Source organism: Canis aureus, chromosome 12, assembly GCF_053574225.1.
Source record: "Canis aureus isolate CA01 chromosome 12, VMU_Caureus_v.1.0, whole genome shotgun sequence".
NCBI classification, from domain to species: Eukaryota; Metazoa; Chordata; class Mammalia; order Carnivora; family Canidae; genus Canis; species Canis aureus.
This window is the reverse complement of record NC_135622.1, coordinates 61,291,833-61,311,648: the sequence shown is the minus strand read 5'-3', so window position 1 is coordinate 61,311,648 and position 19,816 is coordinate 61,291,833. Positions and strand designations below refer to the sequence as shown.

The 19,816-nt window shown below is 53.9% G+C and overlaps 1 long non-coding RNA gene across 2 annotated transcripts in view; it reads left to right on the top strand.

Annotated features, from left to right (window-relative positions):
* The first annotated feature begins 12,928 nt into the window (after positions 1 to 12,928).
* LOC144281313 (uncharacterized) overlaps positions 12,929 to 19,816 on the top strand; it is a 56,292-nt gene continuing 49,404 nt past the window's right edge. For both annotated transcript variants that reach the window (XR_013349883.1, XR_013349882.1), the window contains exon 1: positions 12,929 to 13,328. This is a non-coding gene — a long non-coding RNA (uncharacterized LOC144281313). The remainder of the gene's footprint in view (positions 13,329 to 19,816) is intronic.

The window sequence follows — 19,816 nt, the reverse complement described above, 5'->3', positions numbered from 1 at the left end:
GATTGGATTTGAATTGGAAAGCACCAATTTGGCATCTGCTTACCTGGAAACAACCAAACAAAAGCAGTTTTTAAATCAATATAGACTTAGACCCCCGTCAGTAGACAATTCTCCAACACAAAAACCCTTCCTTGCTCAGGTGCTGACGGTGCACATCAGTGACTCGGTTGCTTGCACCCTGTGTGTAGCTAAGACCCGGTGGGCTCTGAGAACCTTCGAGAGCCCACCATTCTGGGTGATGAGCCCCTTTAGTTCCCTTGTGAAGTTTGGGTGTGGGTGGGCGCCGGGGGTGGATCCAGGAGTGGTGATGCACCTGCTCCCAGAGTCGGATTCGTCCATTTGTGCAAAACACGTGGCCTTTCTTTTCTTTTTCTTTTCTTTTTTACATTTGCTTATTTAAATTCAACTTGCCACCACATAGTATAATGCCCAGTGCTCATCCCATCACGTGCCCTCCTCAGTGCCCGTCCCCCAGGTGCCCCATCCGACCCACCTCCCCTTCTGCAACCCTTTGTGTGTTTCCCAGAGTCAGGAGTCTCCCACGGTTTGTCTCCCTCTCTAATTTTCCCCATTCAGGGCCCCTCCATGTGGCCCTTCCTGTTTTATTTACTTATTTTCATTTTTAATTAATTAATTAATTTTTTGCCCTTCCTGTTTTAAAAGACACACCCCTGCACCACACCTTGAGCTAAGCTCCAGGCGTGCAGAAAAGATGTGTGGGGCCAGCCTTCAGGTCACCAGTGCTGTCCCCGCGGAGGGGGGACCCCAGTGTGCAGGGGGTCCTGGCGGAGGTCTAGACGCCAGGGCTGGCGCTCTGCGATGCCTTCCGGGATTCACCCCTTGTCCCCACTGGCTGAGGTCACCAGCCTAAAAGCCCCTGTTTAGGGATGAGGGAAATAGGACTCACAGAAACACCCAACCCAAGCCGGGCTGTCGGTCCGTGGGAGAGCCCACAGATGACTGGGAGCCCTCGTCCTCCCCACTGGAAGGCCCTGGGGGCCAGGACTCACACAGCTGGGCGACAGGTGCCCCGGGAGGCGGGGAGGAGGACTCGGGTGCAGAGGGTGCAGGGCCCTGGGCTCGGCTCCCGCGGCTTCCAGGCATCGCCTGAGGATCGGAGCCGCCAGGGCCCGCAGTGTCTGGGATCTAGAAAGTGCTACATAAATCTAACAGGTCCCTGTCACCTGCACGATCTGTCGGCTGTGCCAGGTGCTGTCAGGGTGAGGAGGACAGGCAGGGACGACGGCTACTCTGCAGGTATCTCCAGGACATTCTTGGCATCGGCTAAGCTGCGCAGTGAGCCAGCCACCACCTCTCCCCGCTGCAGGGCCGCGCAGGGCTGTCACCCGCCTGCTGGCAGGGTGCTGGGGTCTCTCTCGGGGCGGAGAGGGGGAGCCGGGCTGGGCCTAGAGAGCCTGGGAGCTCGTCCCTCCCCAGGGCCCCGGCCAGGAAGCCCTAAGTGGCTCCAGCTCCCCGTGGAGGCCTGCACCCTGGAGGGGGGGGCTGGGGACGAGCCGTGAGGTGACAGGGTGCCCCGGCCTCCTGGGCAGGGTCCCGCCCCGTAGAGGTGGACTGCGGGAGTGACCAGCGGCTGGGAGCCTGAGCGCCAAGTCCTCGGGGACTGTGAGGCCGCTCCGGTCACCCCGGGGGAGGGTCTGCAGGGGGCACGTCTGCCTGGGCAGCGGCAGCGAAAGGCCTCTGGGACCCCTGCAGACCCAGCCACCAACTCCTGACACCAGGGAGCCTTTTTTCTGCTTTGTGTTTGAGCTTTTGTGGCAAAAAGCAAACAAACAAACAAACAAGAAAACATGGAGAGAGGCAGGCAGCTGGAAAAGAGGATGAGGCTGGAGGTGAAGATCTGCAGAATGTGCTGAGGGAGGAGGGGGAGGATGGAGAGGAGATGGGGGGGGGAGGAGAGAGGGAGGGAAGATCTGCAAAGAGTGCTGAGGGAGGAAGGGAAAGGGGAAGAGGGGTGGTAGGGGGGAGGGAGAGGGGGAGGAGGCCAGGAAGGAGGGAGAGGAATGGGGGGAGGAGGAGGGGAAAGAGGAGGATGAGAGGGGAAGGGAGGGAGAGGGGGAGGGGAAGGGGAAGGAGGCCAGGAAGGAAGGAGAAGAAGGGGGAAGGTGAGGAAGGAGGAGGAGGAGAGGAGGAGGGGAGGTGGGGGAGGGGAGGGGGAGGAGGCTAGGAAGGAAGGAGAGGAAGGAGAGGAGGAGGGGAAAGAGGAGGAGGTGATGAAGAGCATTTGCAGAGTGCTGAGGCAGGAGGGGGAGGCCGAGGAGGAGGGAAGGGGAGGAGGGGGACCGGGAGGGGGACAGGACTTTGGGACCGAGGGAGCAGCCTCCGGAGGTGCAAGACATAGGGGTTTCAAGGAGGCTCGGAGGCTCAGAATGGCTCTGCGGGTTAAAGAAACACCGAAGCGGGGCCAAGAGGGACGTGTCGGGACTGCCCCTGGGGACGTGTTTTCTCCTTGAGGGGTTCAGGCAGGGATGGCCCTCTGCTGTCACACCCGGTTGCTCAGCTGTCGTCCTGGGATGTGGCGCAGCCTGCGGGGCAGCCCCTGGGCCTGTGGGTTCAGAGTGTGCATGGGCGTGGCACGGTTGGGGCAAAGAACTCCGCGTGCTGGTGAGCAATTGCTGCCGTGAAAATAAACCAAGACAGTGGGAACAAAAAAATCCCATCGTTGATCCAAGTATTTCAGCAAAACGGCGGCGCGTGTTTCAATTTGTCAGAGGCCTCGCGGGTGGCAGGATGCCCCCGGCCTGGAAGGGACCCTTCCCACTGACAGCGTCTGCGCAGAGAAGACATTCTAACCCAGCACGCCGGGGTTCTCTGGGAGGAGGCTGCAGACTGTCACGTCCCAGGGGATGGCAGCGACCGCAAGCCGCTGATCTGAGGAGTGTCCGCACCCGCACAGCTCACGTCTGCAAGAGCTGCGACCTTGGGCTAATTTATGAAAGTCACCAGAGATCTTTCCTTTGTACACTTGCAAGGACCGTGGGGTCGCGGACAAAGGGTTATTTTCACGTCTGTCTTCAGCATTATTATTATAAGAAATTAATATCATCCACCTTATCTAGGAATGTTTGAGGGTCACGACCCGACCTGAACCGTGAACCCAAAACTGAACTAAACCACGTTAATTTGCAAAACCATCCGCTGAAACTGAAACCGCGTAGTGATTTTAGCTGAAATGTATCCTGAAACCGTGTCTTCTAAAAACTTGGCTTGATGTATTTTGAGAGCAAACGAAGGTACGTTGAAAACGTCTCTGAATGACGGGCCATCAGAGTTTCATTTGTAATCGGAGTCAAAGCACATGCGGTGTGACCAAAATAATTAAAGGAGAGAAGACCCACGCCAGACCTGAGCGTGCTTGAGCTATCGGCTTTCCAGACTCTTCCTGGTGGGAGAGGCAGGGGCGGAGCTGGAGTGGGTGAGGATGCAGCGGGCCCAGGAGTCTGGCCTGGGGGGCATCTGCCCGAGGAGGAGCCGGGTCGGGAGCAGCTGTGGGGTCAGGCTCCTCCTGTGGGGTCAAGGAGAGACGACTCCTGAGGGTTCAGCAAACTGTTTGAACATTTTCCACAACCGGTGGCAAGAAACCTGCGGATCCTAAGTGACCCCTTTGCACTGACTGAAAATGAGTTAGAAGCCTCCTTGGGTTCACTCCACTTTGGCACGCTGCTGGCAGTTCAGCATTTAAATAAATTTGCTCAGTCTTCCAGATTGGGGCTGGGGGAGGACAAGGAGGAAAAGGAAAGAAGGTAAATGCCTGTTTTCCGTTAGTGGTGCAGGTGCAAACCGCCTGGGGCGCAGCCTGCGGGCCTGGCCTGTCTGAGGACCCGCGCTCTCGCCCCGGGCGGCCCACCTGCAGACTCGCGGTTCTTCCAGTAGCAGCTTCTCCCACCGGGTCGGTACCCACAGGGGGAGGGGGGGAGTGCGGAAAGGGAACCCAGAGGCCACCTCTCCATCCGCATCCGACGAGCCCCCACCATGTGTGCGCGGCCCTCTGTCGCCCGCAGCACGGCCAGGTGCCCGCTGCATCCTGCCTCTCTGCCGTCAAATAACCCTTTCCTTCAGAACATCCCTCTTCTTCATGTTCTCATTTTAGTTTTCCTCTTATTTTAGCAGCTGTATTAGTTCCCTAGGGCTGCCATAACAAACGGTTACCCCTACCGGCCTAAAACAACAGAAATTTATTTTCTCACAGTTTGGGAAGCTAGGGGCCGCGATCGAGGTGTTGGCGGGGGTCACGCTCCGCCTCTGAACCCTTGGGACACGTGGCGGTGTGTGTTGAATTGCATCCGCTCAAGTTTGTGTGTTGAGGTCCTAACGCTGGGTCCCGCTGAATGTGACTTTATTTGGAAATAAGGTCACGGCAGGTGCAGTTGCATGAAAGGGAGGTCATGCTGGCGGGGATGGGCCCACCACGGTGGCCTGGGTCCTCCTAAAGGGGACATTGGATATGGAGAGCACCACCTGAAGGCGAAGGCAGAGGCTCCCCTAAGCCTCCCGAGGGAGCGTGTCCCCTGAGACAGCACACCTGCCAGCCCGCAGAACTGCGACCCCATCATTTCCGTGCTCGGAACGGCTCCATTTGCGGTGCTTCATTAGGGCCGCGCTAGTGGAGCGACACGGGGACAATCTTCATGGCATCTCCCGAGGAGTCTGGTGGCTGCTGGCAATCCTTGGCATCCCCTGGTCTGCAGCTGCACGCTCCCACCCCGGCCTCCAGCTCTCGTGCCTTGTCCCTGTGCATCTGTGCCCAGGGATCCTTCCCATGAGGTCTCACCCTAATGGCTTCGTCCTAAGTGCATTATGTCTGCAAAGACCCCATTTCCAAATAAGATCCCATTCACAGGTCCCGGGGATGTGGACTTCGGTATCTTTCTTGGGGACACAATTCAATGCAAACTCCTTGAATGCGTGAAGCCTGCTCATCGTGCCTTCCTCAGATCCCAGCCACTGCCCATCTGCTCCCTCGCCTCCTGCTTCAGATGGCCCTGGGTGCCAGCTTTCCCCTTGCCACCCTGCTATCCAGGGTTCTCGTCTGTGCCCTAACATCGATAAGGTTGCCCGCGTCCTCCCAACCACCCGCAATAAAGGCCTGCCCTGTCCATCTTCGTGGGTGGTGACACGTAGATTCTTGGACACACTCTCCTCTCTCACCTTCCAGAAAGCTTCTCAGGTTCCCAACTCTTTCCCGGGATCCCCTGTTCCTTTGATGCTGGCGCTGCTGGGCCTTCCGGGCAGGTGCGCCCTGTGGTCACTTCCTGTACCTGGCTCACTGCACACCCAAGGGGCCAGCCACCCTGTGCTCTGTGCTCCTGTGAGCACCGTGACCACGGAAGTTATGCGTCACTAGGTCTGGCACAGAATAAGCAGCCGGCCCTTGAATGACTGGATGACTGAGTGAATGCTTGCATGTTTGGGACCTTGTGGCTTTTCAGAAGTGGAGAGTGAAGGAGGGCATGGGTAGTCTTTTTATCTCTTCTCGGGAGCTGGGCCCAGAGAGACATGCACCAAGCTCTGCCTCAGCTATACCATCAGTAAAAAGAAAATTAGGGGGCAGGAAGCGGTGTCCAGGGGCACAAGCTGATCCCCAGCTCCCCGCTGACCCTGACTCCATGGGGTTGGTGCTGCGGGGAGGCTGGACCCCAGCGGTCAGCACACTGTGTTGCTCTCACTGAGCCCCCTCCACCTGTAAAATGATAATACAACCCAGGACGACCGTCTTCCTTCAAGGGGACGTGATGGGAACCAATAGAAGGCTTTTGTGTTTTTATTTTTTTAATTTTTTTAAAAGATTTTATTTCTTTATTCATGAGAGACACACAGAGAGAGGCTGAGACACAGGCGGGGGAGAAGCAGGCTCCACGCAGGGAGCCCCGTGCGGGACTCGATCTCAGGACTCGGGGGTCACGTCCTGAGCCCAAGGCAAATGCTCAAACACTGAGCCCCCCAGGTGTCCCGGCATTCCATTTAAAAATAGGTTATGCCCAGAATGTGCAACCCCCCGCGTGTCCGTACACATCCAGGGGGGGCCACAGCGGATCAGCTGGGCTTGAATCCCACCTCTTGCACTTTTCAGCTGCATGACAGTGGATGCCTTGCTTAACCCCTCTGGATCTTAGTTTACTGGTGTGTAACATGTATGTTGTGACAAATACCTCACAGGCTCTTGCTACGAGGCTTCCGGGCAGCCTGTGGTACCACACTTGGCGCAGTGCTGGCCATATGATCTGTGTTCAGCATTTTTAATCTGCATATGACTTCAGACAGGGGTGGGTGGGCGGGGAGGAGCCAGAAAGAGAAATATCTCACTGAAAATTAAAATCAGCTGGCCGGGACCTCACCCCCAAATTCTAGGAATTCCGTGCTTTGCCACATTAATTTCATTAAATATTCATGGACATTGTGCATCTCTTCTGAATCGGCCTGGGAAGCCCAGGAGGAAAAAAAGCACATCCTATGTCCTTTGCAGGGTTATGCTGAGCGAGCCGATGTGCTCGGGTGCCGCTGGTGGGCCATCGAAGGGCAGGTGATGTCTGAGTGAAAAATGAGGAAGGCCGGGGGGAAAAGCAGGTCACTTCGAGGGCAGAACCTGGCTCCTGCGCCATGGCAGCCAGGGGCGCGTCCTGGGCCCGCCAACCCCAGTCTGCGCGGTCTGCTCTCTTGTAAGTGGGGGGGACCCCTGGGAGCCCCGGTCCCTAGGATCACGGGCAGGCACTGCAGCACCTTTCCTGCAGCCCGCCCCCAGGTGCACTAAGTGGGGAGAGAGCCACACGTAGCACTTGCAGCATCCGCAGGCTGCGGACCATCCTAGGTCAAGGTATCCAGGCTTCCAAAGACAGTCTCAGCCATACTGAAACCACAAATATCTGAACAACGTAGAGTTACCAGGGGCGCATAGTTTTGCTGCCTTTTGAGGTTCCTTCATGAATCCTTGTACTCAAGGGCTCAAGTGGGACCTGCTGCTGGGAGGGGAAACCGAGCTGAGAGCCCGTGGCCGCACCGGTCTGCGGGGGCCCCTGCTCGGCTGAAGATCTCTGCTGATTTCTGCTGCGTGGAGATTTACGCTTTGCAAACCTCACTTAGCAGGGCTAGCTCATTCCGTCCAAATTAGGGTATCATTTTGCCTTCGCGAGAGGATTGGGAAAATACAGAGTTGAAATAATATTTGCAAGACATTTATTTTTCATTTCTCAGGGAGGAGACTGATTCAGAGGAGGCAGTGGGGGGGGTGGGCAAAGCACCCCCGGCGTGCCCCTGCACCTGTTGTCTGCTGGACACTGGGGCAGGTGCGCTGTGTACGAGTTCTCATCTAATACTTTTTTAAAAAAATATTTAATTTATTTATTCATGAGAGACACACAGAGAGAGAGAGAGAGAGAGAGAGGCAGAGACACAGGCAGAGGGAGACGCAGGCTCCATGCTGGGTGCCCAATGCGGGACTCAATCCCGCGACTCCAGGACTGCGCCCCAGGCCAAAGGCAGGCGCCAAACCGTTGAGCCACCCAGGGATCCCCCTCATCTAATACTTTTAACAGCCGTGCGTGTGTGCACATGTGTGTGTGCGGGCGGTGGGGGTATTATTTTTCATTCCATAGATGAGGAAACGGAGGTTTATGTGGTTTAAGTGATACACCAAAGACTATACGGTTAGTTTACAGTGGAGTGGAGATCTAAACTTAAATTCTCTTTCTTTTTTTTTTTTTGAGATTTTATTTATGTATTGGACACAGAGAGAGCTACGATGAGCCCTTTGCTGGACTTTACTGTGTGGCTTTGAGACGAGGACCCCGGGCTGGACAAGGAGGAAGGCTGGGGCCGTTTGGAATTGTCTCCCGGTTCCCAGAGCCTCGGCCCAGCCCTCAGGGGCAGCACCGTTCAGCTCAGCACTGAGGGGATTGGGGGCATTTCAGGCTGTCCCTTGGCCTCAGGGAGTTTACATCCGCCATCCACCCGAATGGGAACACGCACGGTTCAGCGAGATGGCTTTACGGGGACCGTGGTTGACAGCACCATTGAAAAGGCACTCCTTCTCATCTTTGCCTGCTTTACTTGATGCAATGTGATACGATCTTTGAAATAGAATGTGAACTATTACTTATTACATTGATGTTAAAATGAAATAGGGCCCCCAAGCAGGATATGCCTAAATGGTGTCCAGTCATGCACAGTATTTCATACACGTGTCTCAGTTCACCAATCCAATCCGGATGTCCGTGAAACGTTCATTTCTTTATTGTCCACAACATGACTGATTGAGAGTTGTGTCCCCAGGGTCGTAGAACACAGGCTCTAGCCTTCAGGAGCCTGCTCCTCTTTGTACTTTGCAACAGTTTCAGCATCTTGCCGAGGTTTTGGGGGTGATGCAGAGCACAGGTCAGGGTCATTGCCCCACAAAGCTGTCGCTGAGATGTGAACGCAACACCAGGAGTTTCACACCAGTGGGGCCCTCTGCCACTTGGGGTCTCGTGCAAGACAGAAGTGCCCGGGTGCACAGGTTGGACACATCATGGGGTGGCCTTTCCCTGAGGACTTGGACTGTGCTCGGGTTGTTACGTTAGGGGCCAAGGCACAGAGCCCATAGATCTCTTCTCTTCTCACTTCTTTTTTTCTTTTTCATTGTTTGGGGGAAATTGTCTTCCATCCATGCTCCTGGCCAAGGCACTTTGTATGAACATTGTATATCCCATCCCTTCTAACGTGACTTGGGCATTTGGAAAGACCACCCAGGAAAGAGCTCTGTGGGGGCTACTCAGAGCCCTCTAGTGACGCCATCGCACAACCAAACCCCCTAATGAACAGGGAAACTAGAAAAGAAGGAAATACAGAAATCATATAGGTTAGTACCTACAGCTCTGTGTTTAAAAGTCTGTAGAGCTGCATTTCCATGCACCTCTGGCTTGCTCTCCGTATTTATCTTGAAGAAAATACACGAAACCTTGCACAAACTACTCAGAGTACCCTTGTGCACCCGCTACCCCTGTGGGAATATCTCTCCAATCTAGATGATATGGTCAGGGTTACTGTGGCTTGTAACAAACCACCCCAAAGCACGACAACATTTATTTTGCTTGCAAATCTGCAACGTGGGCAGGACTTGGCAGGAATAATCCTCCTCTGTTCCACCGAGCCGCAGTCGGGGTGACTCGAAGGCTGGCCTCCTTGAAAAGCTCATGCACACTCACAGGTCTGGTGACTAATGTGACCCCTGGCCACGACCTTGGCTGGGCTGTCCACCTGGGCCACGCTGTATCTCCTGAACGTCCATTCAATACGGCGCTGTCTGCGTGCCTGGGTCTCAACCTGGGGAGAAGCAAGCAGAGTGTCTTTGTCTTGAGGCCCTTGTCCCATGAGTCACACGGTGCCTCTTCTGCTACCTTCCCTTAGAAATGTGTCGCTAACTCCAACTCATATCCAACAGGAGGTGAATCAGACTCCACGTTTTATGAGCCGAGTATCAAAAAACTTATGAGCATGTGCTGAAATCACCATGAATATCCCCCTAATCCGTGTGCACCCACCCAAGAGCCCCGTGGCCTGCCTTACTTCCATGATAATACTCTTCCTCATTTCTCATTTTGTGTCTTAGCTCTTCTAGATTGTTAGCTACGTGAGATGGTACCAATTTTGCTCGGTATCATATTACCAGCGTGCAGCAGCACTCTGCCTAAATATTTATTGCAAGAATGAATAACGTTTTATTGCCCCCATTTGTTTGCTGGGATTTTCTCCGACCCCTACTGCCTAAAGGCAGCGATTGGGTCTTCTACAGCTTCATAATCCATGCACTGGGCACGGTAGTGTCCGACCCAGAGCAGAAACAATAGTTATTTGTGAAAGGAATCAATCAATATGTGAACTGACGATAGATAATGTTTGTTGGCTGGGAATACGTGTGTATTTGCCCATGCAGGTGTTTTTGAAAGACTTTTTCATTTGCTAACCTTGGTGACAATAGACAATTATTTTCTTGTGGCTTTATATTCAGGGCTAGGAAAGTACTAAAAAAAAAAAAAAAAAAAAAGTGTCCAGGATATTCATTAATTTTCCTAACAAGTAAATGAAGGAATGACTTTGTAGTTTGCTCTTTTTTTTTTTTTTTTTTTTTGTGATAGTCACACAAAGAGAGAGAGAGAGAGGCAGAGACACAGGCAGAGGGAGAAGCAGGCTCCATGCACCGGGAGCCCGACGTGGGATTCGATCCCGAGTCTCCAAGATCGCGCCCTGGGCCAAAGGCAGGCGCCAAACCGCTGCGCCACCCAGGGATCCCTAGTTTGCTCTTTTATATAGAAATACATGGAAAGATATCAGTTGTTCCATGGCTGCTTGTTATGTTACGTCGAATGCATTCTATCATAATGTGATTATTTCTCTAACAACTTTTTTTTTTTTTTTTTTTAACATTAGCTCTAACCCAGTAATCAGAGCAGGGCAGCGTTTTTTCAAGCGAGGTTGATTTTGCCCCCAGGAGGCATTTGGCAATGTCTGGAGATGGCTCTGGTTGTCTCAATGGGGAGGATGCTACTTGCATCTAGTGAGTGGAAGCCGGGCGCTATGGGCGCTCAGGACAGCCCTCGCCCACCCAGAGGAGAGATCCCCGGTCACCCGTCTCGACAGGGCAGAGATCAGATGAGGAAGACACAGCTTTGTCCCTCAGGAACCATGGAAAAGTAGGTGTGTGAAGGAGTGATCACATCAGGTGGCTTGGTCATGATGCCAGAGGTGTGTGGACCAAACAGAAATGGGGCAGGTTGGGATGTCCTTAGCTGACCTGAACTCATTGTTACACAAGAAGGAGCCTGTGTGGAGTCCTAGGAGGACACTTTGCAATACCCAGAACCCCAGGACGGACTGGAAGATGGTGAAGGTCCTGGCGCACAGGACCTTCTGGGGGCTGGAGAAGATGCTCGGCATGGCCCCCTGCGTGCGGGATGCACCTCACCAGGTTTTTGATGTAATGAACAACTGGGGGTGGGAAGCGGGGCTTTCCTTGTTACTGTCGTTCTTTTCCCTTCTTTTCTGTCCTTCAGCACAAGCCTCCGAGGCTGGCAGTGGACTGTGTCTGTCCTGGGGAGCTGGGCACACCCTCCTCTCTGCTCACCTGCATCTCCTTTCTCCTCCTGTGCTCCCTTGGCATGAAAGGTGGGCTGTCTGGTGTCTGTCCCTTGGCTCCAAGCCCACTCTTCCACCCTGCTCTGTGTTACTGGCGCTGCACCTGGACCCGGGCTGGGCATGAGGCCTCATCCACAGAGACCACTGCGGGGACCCCCCAGAGTGCTGGCGGCAGGAGGATGCTTGCCTCCCAGGTTGGTCCTCATCTGCTGTTGTTGCTGTCATTTATCATCCATCAGTGTAGGACATCCATCCATCTATCTATTATCTATCTATCTATCTATCTATCTATCTATCTATCTATCTATCATTTATCTAATTCATACGGCAATAAATGTTTTGAGGTCCTTACTCACAAGCTGTTGATGAATAACTGTACCAATACACTCCTGGAGATCCCAGTTACACAAGAAAACAGAATGGCTGGGGAGAAAAAGGCAGACCTCCTCCTCCTCCCACGTCAAGCCTCACCCCCGTTTCTCAGTCCTGTTGGAAAGCCTCCTTTCCTCTGTGATCTGTGTGATGAATGACTCCTGCTCTTCACGTGGGCTTGCAGCAGGAATTCTGGGGTTCCCGTCCGTCCTGGACTCGCCACTGATTACATCTATTGCTTCGGGCAAGTTGAATAAGCTTTCTACATTAGTGTTGGCCTGTTTGATGATTGGGGCCGTTTTAAATGGTTATTTAACGGAAAGCACTTTCCCATGGTACCCTGAAACACAACAGTTAACAGAGGAAAAGGACTTTACAGAAGCCCCCGTGTACGGTAAATGCTCAGGAAAATGGTTTTGTTTTTGTCTTGTGAAGGCCAGCCCCCGCCTCCTAAACACAGAGGTGTGGCCGTATCTTCGCAAGCATCAGCAGAGCCCCCTCTGGGTGAGACTCAGGCTCTCGAGCTTGTGCAAGAGACGCGCACACAACTCAGAGAGCTGTGGCCCCCGACCCGTGGGCCCAGCACCACTCTAGGTGGTTTTGCAAGAAGCAACGACCCATTTGGTCCTTAGAGGAGCCGCATCAGCCCAGGGACAGGCTCCGTTGTCCCATCTTGTAGATGAAGAGGCCGAGGCATCGTCTTCTCTGACTTCCGTCCGAATCACGGAGCTAGAAGGGGCAGGGCTGGGAGTCCAAGCCCGGGAATCCTCAGTGAATCCAAAGACTACCCCGTCCAAAAACTGCTAGTAGAGAGCTTTTCTCTTCCCGGCTCTAGATATGAAGGACTAGCGGGTGGTGACGCCAGAAGTGACGCCGGCGCTCAGGGAGCCTAAATGCTCGCAAGCCTGGCAGGGGCGTGACGCCCGGGAACCAGGCACTTGCACAAATCCGCACAGCTCGGCGAGTGTCAGGTTTGGGACTGGAACCGGGGTCTCTCTGGTGTCAATCCTGTGCTCTTTCCTCCGTCCCTTCCATTCCCCTCACGACATAATCCATAGCCTAACCTGCATTATTAATTTCTTATGCGATTACATTTTTTTTTAAATATCCATGTCTCCCCAGTCAACCATATCCTTTCCATATGGAATTGCGAGTCCTATAAATTAAATGAGAACAGCATGTCACACAGGAACGAAGGAGTGCTTGTTGGATTTTTTTTTTTTTTAAGAACACGATGACTTCGACCTGTAGGTATTTATGGAAAAACACTAGAATATTTACAAATGTCTAATGCTGAAAATGCATTTTAATTGGCCTCACAAAAGAAAAGGACTTCAGCAGAAGCCTTAGGATTAATAATTACTCTGCTGAAAATGATGAATCCTTGGGCAGCATCTTTTGCAAGGGTTGGGTTTGTGAGCCCCTGCAAGGCTGGGGCCCTGGCAGACAGAAGCCCGGGGCGGCGGAGCAGTGGCATCGCAGGAGGAGCATCGCAGAGAGACACGAGGGCTCTGAGCTTGGGGACGAGACAGTTAAAGCCTCCCCGTGCGAGCCAGTTATATCACACAGCGCCGGTGCCAGGTCAGCAGTCTGGCTGGAGCTCGGACGTGGCTGGCTGTGCCAGGCAGTGCCAGGCGCCCCGGGGAGCCCTGAAGAGGATTCCCCAAAGGGGATTCGTTCTGCAGCCCGGAGGATGCTTTGATGACTGCCTCCCGCGAGGAAACAGGGGCTGCATGGCTGCTTCACAGACAAGCCTGTTGGAGCACGGACCTCCCCGGCTGGGAGCCCACTGCTGCTGTGACAAAGGCAGCCCGGCTGGCTGAGAACCTGCACAGGTGAGGGGAGCCGGGGCCGCTGCTGCCCGGGGTCCGGCCTCGGCGGTGGGCGTGGGGCAGCCTGCCTGCCCGGCGAGGTGCTGCTCCCAGACAGATTGATTGCTGCATGCTTTTTGCCGCTTCCCTAATTTCTTTCCAAGGAGCACGAGTGGGCTGATCGCGCACTTTGTTCAGGAAGCCACCTCTAAAATCAGGGAGACGCTTTCCAAGAGCATTGAGCGGGTGGGGGATTCGAGCTCGGAGGTTCCTGGGTGACAGCAGCAGAGGGGCCTGATTAGCAAGTCCCCAGAGGTGGTTTCTCGCAGCTTCTCCGGATCCACACAGGGCTAGTGAGCACGGAGCGTGTCAGGGCGCCTGGCGAGCTGAGTTCAAATTCAGAGGCTGCCCTGCAGTGAGCAGGAAGCCGTGTGGTGTTGGGGGAGCCGCGTGACCCTGGGGCGGGTCGGCCCCTTTTCGGAAAAGCTGGTTAAATACTTGCTGCGACAGGTTTGAGCTGCTCCGGGCACAAATCTGTGTCCTGTTTACCTTTGTTGCCTGAGTCCTCGGCGCGGGGTCTGGTGCTCAGCATGTCTACACACCGTCCACCCACTGACCGTGGTTTGGGACAGAAAAAAAATGACAGCAAAATATGGGTGCAAACTTGGAAGAGCCATGAAATCTAAGCTCTAGCCTCAGGGGAGCTGTTAGCCTCTCAGAGCATTTTAGAAAGGACAGGGCACAGTCTTGTGCGGTGATGGGTGCGGGAGTGAGTTAAGGTCCCAACCACCATTAGATTAATGTGGGTGCTGGAGCAGGTGCTGTGGCCATGGAGGCCTGAGGGAGCTTTGGGTGAAGCAAGACCCCACTGGCAGGTCTGAGGCACCGACAGCAGATGGGAGGGAGCCGGGGGCTGTGGGATGAGGGCATTTCGGGAACAGTCTGGACGAATGGGTCTCAGGGGCTGACTGGCTATGAAGACCATAACCTACACCCGGGTTGGGGTCCACCTCCCCATGTCCGATCCACTGGGTAGGCTCTGGCTCTAGGTCCTGGTCATGATGAGGCAAATATTCTGGTGTCTGAAACCAGAAGATTCATCCAAATTGTGCCTCCAACCGAACTCTCCGAAGAGCAAAGAGGACTCACTTTCCTGATAAAATCGCTTTAACTCCTCCTCTGTGCCTTCACGGTTACATTCAGGATTCTTCCGAGGACTGTCTGGGCTGATTCCAGCCCCCCAATCCCCCCAACCCCAGCTTCCTTTCCAGAGACTTCCAGCTTCATGCTTCACACAGCAGGTGCTCACTGCTCAGATTTTCGTCCTGGTTCCCTAATGTCATCCTCCTGTCTCTGGGCTGAACCTTCAGCCTGTAGCACCCACTCCGGCCAAATGAATATACAACCTCTACTCATTGCGTTAGACTCAGTTTAGCCGTAGTTTCTTCCCAAAAGCATCCTGGGGCGCCCATCCTTACCCCGAAAGCTGCCTGTTTTATTTCTATTACGGAGAATTGTATTATCATGGCTCGCACCCTCCCCCCACCCCAACCTGGGAGGCGGGAGCTGTGCCTCCCCAAGTCCGGGACACGGTGGGAGAGCCCTGGTCTGCTGCAGCAGAGTAAGGGAGCATCTGTGCTCTGGAAGAGGCTCCCAGGCCCCCGAGAGGTGTGTGGTCCTCCACGGGCCTGGGCCACAGCCTCCGAGACTGAGTGCAACAGGTACGGGGGGCGGGGGAGAGCTACCCTGCAGCCCCGAGCAGGCCCCTGTCCCCAGAGGGCTCCGGGCCGAGGCTCAGGGTGGCACTCACCCCGACCTGCACACACTCTGCAACATAAGTCACATCCTCTCTAGTTTCCTTTGCAGCTTGGCTTTGCTCTCACGTGATCGCGCGCTGCAAGCACGCTCCGGGAGTTTGCAGACAGGCCTAAGGCTCTCCCTCGGCCCCAGAACCAAAGTCCCTCAGCGCAGAGACGGTCCCTGGGGGACCCGTGCGCTCAGCACCCAGCCTGACCTGCCCTGCTGCATGCACGCCGCTGCCCTGGCACCCGCACCTGCTGGTCCATCGTGTGGGGTGGGGGGCGCCCTGGGAAGACAAGGCTGGGGTGCAGACAAGCTGCGCATGTGTCTGAATCTTCGCACCGGGACCAATGCATCTCAGACTGTTTTAGACAAGGAAGGGAATTTGTTGGGTCAGGAGACCAAAAGGGTCAAAATGTGGTTTTGCTTCTGTGCCAGCTGGACACTGGGGTTCAGTGAAGTCCACAGAAGTCAGTGGGCGTTTATGTTTGGCTTGTTTTTTAAAAATTTTCTGTTTCTCAAGCCCGCTTGCTCTTTTCTGGGTTGATTTTATCCATGAAGAAGCATTCCCTGTGAGGGGCACAGATGATACTTCGGATACTTCTCCTCCTCCTCCTCCTCCTCCTTCCTCCTCCTCCTCTTCCTCCTCCTCCTCCTCTTCCTCCTTCCTCCTCCTCCTCCTCCTTCCTCCTCCTTCCTCCTCCCTCCTCCTTCCTCCTCCTTCCTCCTCCTCCTCCTCCTTCCTCCTCCTCCTCTTCCTCCTCCTCTTCCTCTTCCTCCTCCTCTTCCTCCTCCTCCTCCTCTTCCTCCTTCCTCCTCCTCTTCCTCCTTCCTCCTCCTCCTCCTCCTTCCTCCTCCTTCCTCCTTCTCCTTCTCCTTCTCCTTCTTCTCCTTTCTTCTTTTTTTTTAATGTGTTTATTTGAGAGACAGAGACAGTGTGAGAGAGCGACCAGGGCAGGGGGAGGGTCAGAGGCAGAGGGAGAAGCAGGTTCTCCGCTGAGCAGAGAGCCTGACTCTGGGTTGGATCCCAGGACCCCGGGATCACGACCTGAACCCAAGGCAGATGCCCAACCGACTGAGCCACCCTGGCACCCCGATTCCTCCAACAGTTCTGATGGGTAAGCTCCAAGATGAAAGTCCTCCTTCCCCAGAGTCTAAGAAAAATCCCAGTGTTTTTTTTTTTTTTTTTGGAGTGGGGGGTCCCATATGGCTCTCAAGGTCATTCCTCAGTGTGGCCGGGATGGAGGGAGTGCGGTGTTTGAGGGGCCGCCCCCAGTCCGGTCTGTCCCCACACGGGCCGTGCTGAGAAGCACTTCCACACCGATCCGCGATCACCGCTGACTCTGGAGGTGGCCGTCACAGGCTGTCAGGGCAAGAAGGGAGCTTAGCAGTTACCTGCTTAGCTTCCTTCAGTTCAATTTCTTAGGGGCGAAGGGGCTGTGAAAATATGACGCATCTAATGATCACGGCTTCGAGAACAAAGGAAAAGATGAACCTAAAAGCCATGCGTCATCCCCAGTGTACACATAGGAAGTCTCATTCATGATTTCCCCAATTGAAAAGTTTTCTACACAATTTAAAGCATATGTATATTATATTTTAAAGTCTTGACTTCTTACCATCATCCTTGTCTCGTGTCACTGAAATTTTTTACGAACTATACTTAAACGGCAGCATGACCTTCCCAGACACGAGCATTCACATTCACCTAGAATGCTTTGGCCTAGAATCAATCACTTCTTTTTATAGGTGAGGAAATTAAGACGGCAAGAAGGGAGTAATTTTTCCAGATTTGTAGCGGCCCTGAGACGAGTTGCTAGGTCCTTTGATCCTGGTCCTCAAGGTTTCATTTGCCTGTGGTGTTTACCTTCACGTCTTTTAGGGGAATGAAGGATTTGTTTGTGTATTTATTTATTATTTTGTTTTGCGACTTTGGGAACGGGTGGGGAGACATTGCAACGTTGCAGAGACACATCTTCACTGAGGAAAAGGACTCCCCCTCCCAACCCCCCCGATCTGCAGAGACTGCATGGGCTCCGAGCAAGGCCGCGTCCTGCAGGGGCCCAACTGGGGTGGCAGGTAGAAGACAGTATCTAATGGGGGCGGCGAGCCTGGAGTTTTCTAAATTTTGTAAAGGTGGGGGCTCTCTTGCAAACGCGTGCTCTTTCTAGGGCAGCGTGTGTGCCGGAAGGCTCTAAGTCTCGCTTCTGCCTCCATCGTTTCATTCATCTAACGGACGTTTGTTGTACACCTGCTCCAGGTCAGGCACTATTCTAAGCACAGAGAACAAAACCGTGGAAAATAAGTAAGGGCTGTGCTCTTGGGGAGCTCGTATGCCACCACGGCGGGGGCGTGGGACAGAAAATTAAACAAAGAATCAAAGGAAAATGAAGAGTATCAGATGCTGATGAACAAGGAGCAGGAAATCGAAATGGGGGGCTCTGATAAGGACCAGGGGGTTGATTTTGGACCAAGCTGTCAGGAAAGGCTACTTAAGATGTGAAGGCTGGGTCGAGGAGAGGCGAGAGTCAGTGCCAAGGTCCTGGGGTGGCCTCTGTAGGTCAGGATGGAGACGTAGAAGGAAGGCCAGCCAGCCTGGCCTAAAGAGGGGACTGTGGATCAGGAGTTTGGTTTTGGTAAAATTGAGGGGCTGCCAGGAAGTTTTGGAGCCGGGCTGGGCTGTGATGATCTGATTCATGTTTAGAAGATCACACGGGCTTCTGAGGGAGAAGGGATCTTGCAGGTCAGGAATGGAAGCAGGGATTCTGGTGGACGGTCAGACGTGAAAGGGTGGCCCCCTGAATTGAGGGAGGAGAAGCATCTGGGACTGACCTGTTCTGGAGGCCACAGGAGTGGGCGAATGGAGCCGAGTCTGGGATGGGGAGCGGTGGTGTGTTTAGGGAACAAGGAGTCTCAAAGGCCATCCCTACAATGTTTAACACTCATGAAAACCTAAGACCTTATTTATCGCAGTCCCCCACTTTTCTACTTTGCTCTGGAAGAAAAGTGTGGCCACGTGGAAGATATTCAGTTTCCAATAGTCCCACCTTCTTCAGGTTGCCTGCAACCCCAGAAATGCTCCCTGTGGGTTGCTCCTCGGCCACAGTGAGGGAGTGGGCTCTGCTTCTCTACAAATGAGGCAGGGGGCCCAGATACTCCATCCCTGGTGCACAAAGGCTCAGGAGAGGTTACATGGGCTCTCAACCATCTGTGGCATTTGCGTGCAGGGGGCATGGGACCTGCTGCCAGAATAATCCGTGAGCCATTGCCCTCATGTGCAGAGTGGACGTATCCTGTCACTGTGTGGCCCAGGCACTTTGTGATCTGACTGGTCCTGGGCCCGAGGCTGCAGGGATATCCGCCCCCCCAACCTTCAGGCCTAGGTCCTCTGACCCCCTCCCATCGGCCACGGGATGACCTGTAAACAAGCAGCTAGGTGCACGAGGGGCTCAGGTCAAGGAAGGCCAGGAGGTGACCTAAGAGCCCCCACGTGGGCTGAGTTAGTGAGAAGTCCATTTTAGCAAACCTCCTCCAGGGTGGCTCCCAGCACCGGGCAGGGGAGGGTGCTGGCCTGTGAGACCAGGTTGTGTGTTAGACACAGTTTGAGGGGGACCCTAACATTACAGCGCTGAGATTGGCGGCCTTCGGCCTGAGTTACTGCCCGCCCCTGCCCCCCACTCGGACCTAGCCTCCCCTCCCGGATCCCCAATGTCCGGCCTCCACCTGGACGTCCTCCCTCCTCCTCCGGGCTCGGGGCCCACGCCCTGGTGCTCGGGGAGCTGACGTTGTCCTGCTCCCTGCTGCGGAGAGTCTCTTCCTCCTCTGAATTCTACAGCATTGTTTATTTATCCTCTCTGTTGCACACATTTCTACCATCTAAGGTTGGAGGACACTTGCTGGTATACAAAACAAACATTTGCATGCACCACAAAGAGAAAGCACAGCGTGTCATCTTTACAGCCAGGGGCTCCATGTCAGGCACGAGGCCACAGTGGGGGAATTTGAAGATGAGCCCTGGGGTCTCTGTGGCTCATGGTTTTTGGTGCGTGGGCATCCACCACACAGGCTCTAGTTCTTTGTCGGTATTTTACAAGAGATTCAAAGGGGCGACCTAAATGCTTTTGTGGAATATTCCGTCATAGAATTAGAAACCCATTAAACATAGACTGTGCAACGGCAATATTGATTTCAACACCAGTGCCAAACCCAGGATGAGCGGACGCAGTGTGTTCAGGATTGGAACAGGATATGAGCTTATAGAGAGAGATGCTGTGGTCATGTCTAAGGTGAAGATGCTCTCGGGTCATCCCACCTCAGTTCAAACAACATCAGCACTAAGTGAAAGAAATTTTTCTATGTCTGGAACATTTGTCATGTAACTAAGATCAAGCTTATGGAGTAGGGCAATTCATACTTGGCTTGTTTTAAAGTTTTATTCTAAGAATGACAATTTCAAATATTAAATATTCATGACGGCGTCTTTCTTTTTTTTTTTTTAAAGATTTTGTTTATTTATTCATGATAGACAGAGAAAGAGAGAGAGGCAGAGACACAGGCAGAGGGAGAAGCAGGCTCCATGCACCGGGAGCCCGATGTGGGATTCCATCCCGGGTCTCCAGGATCACGCCCTGGGCCAAAGGCAGGCGCCAAACCGCTGCGCCACCCAGGGATCCCGCGTCTTTCATTTTTAAAGTGATTTTTATTGGGCATTT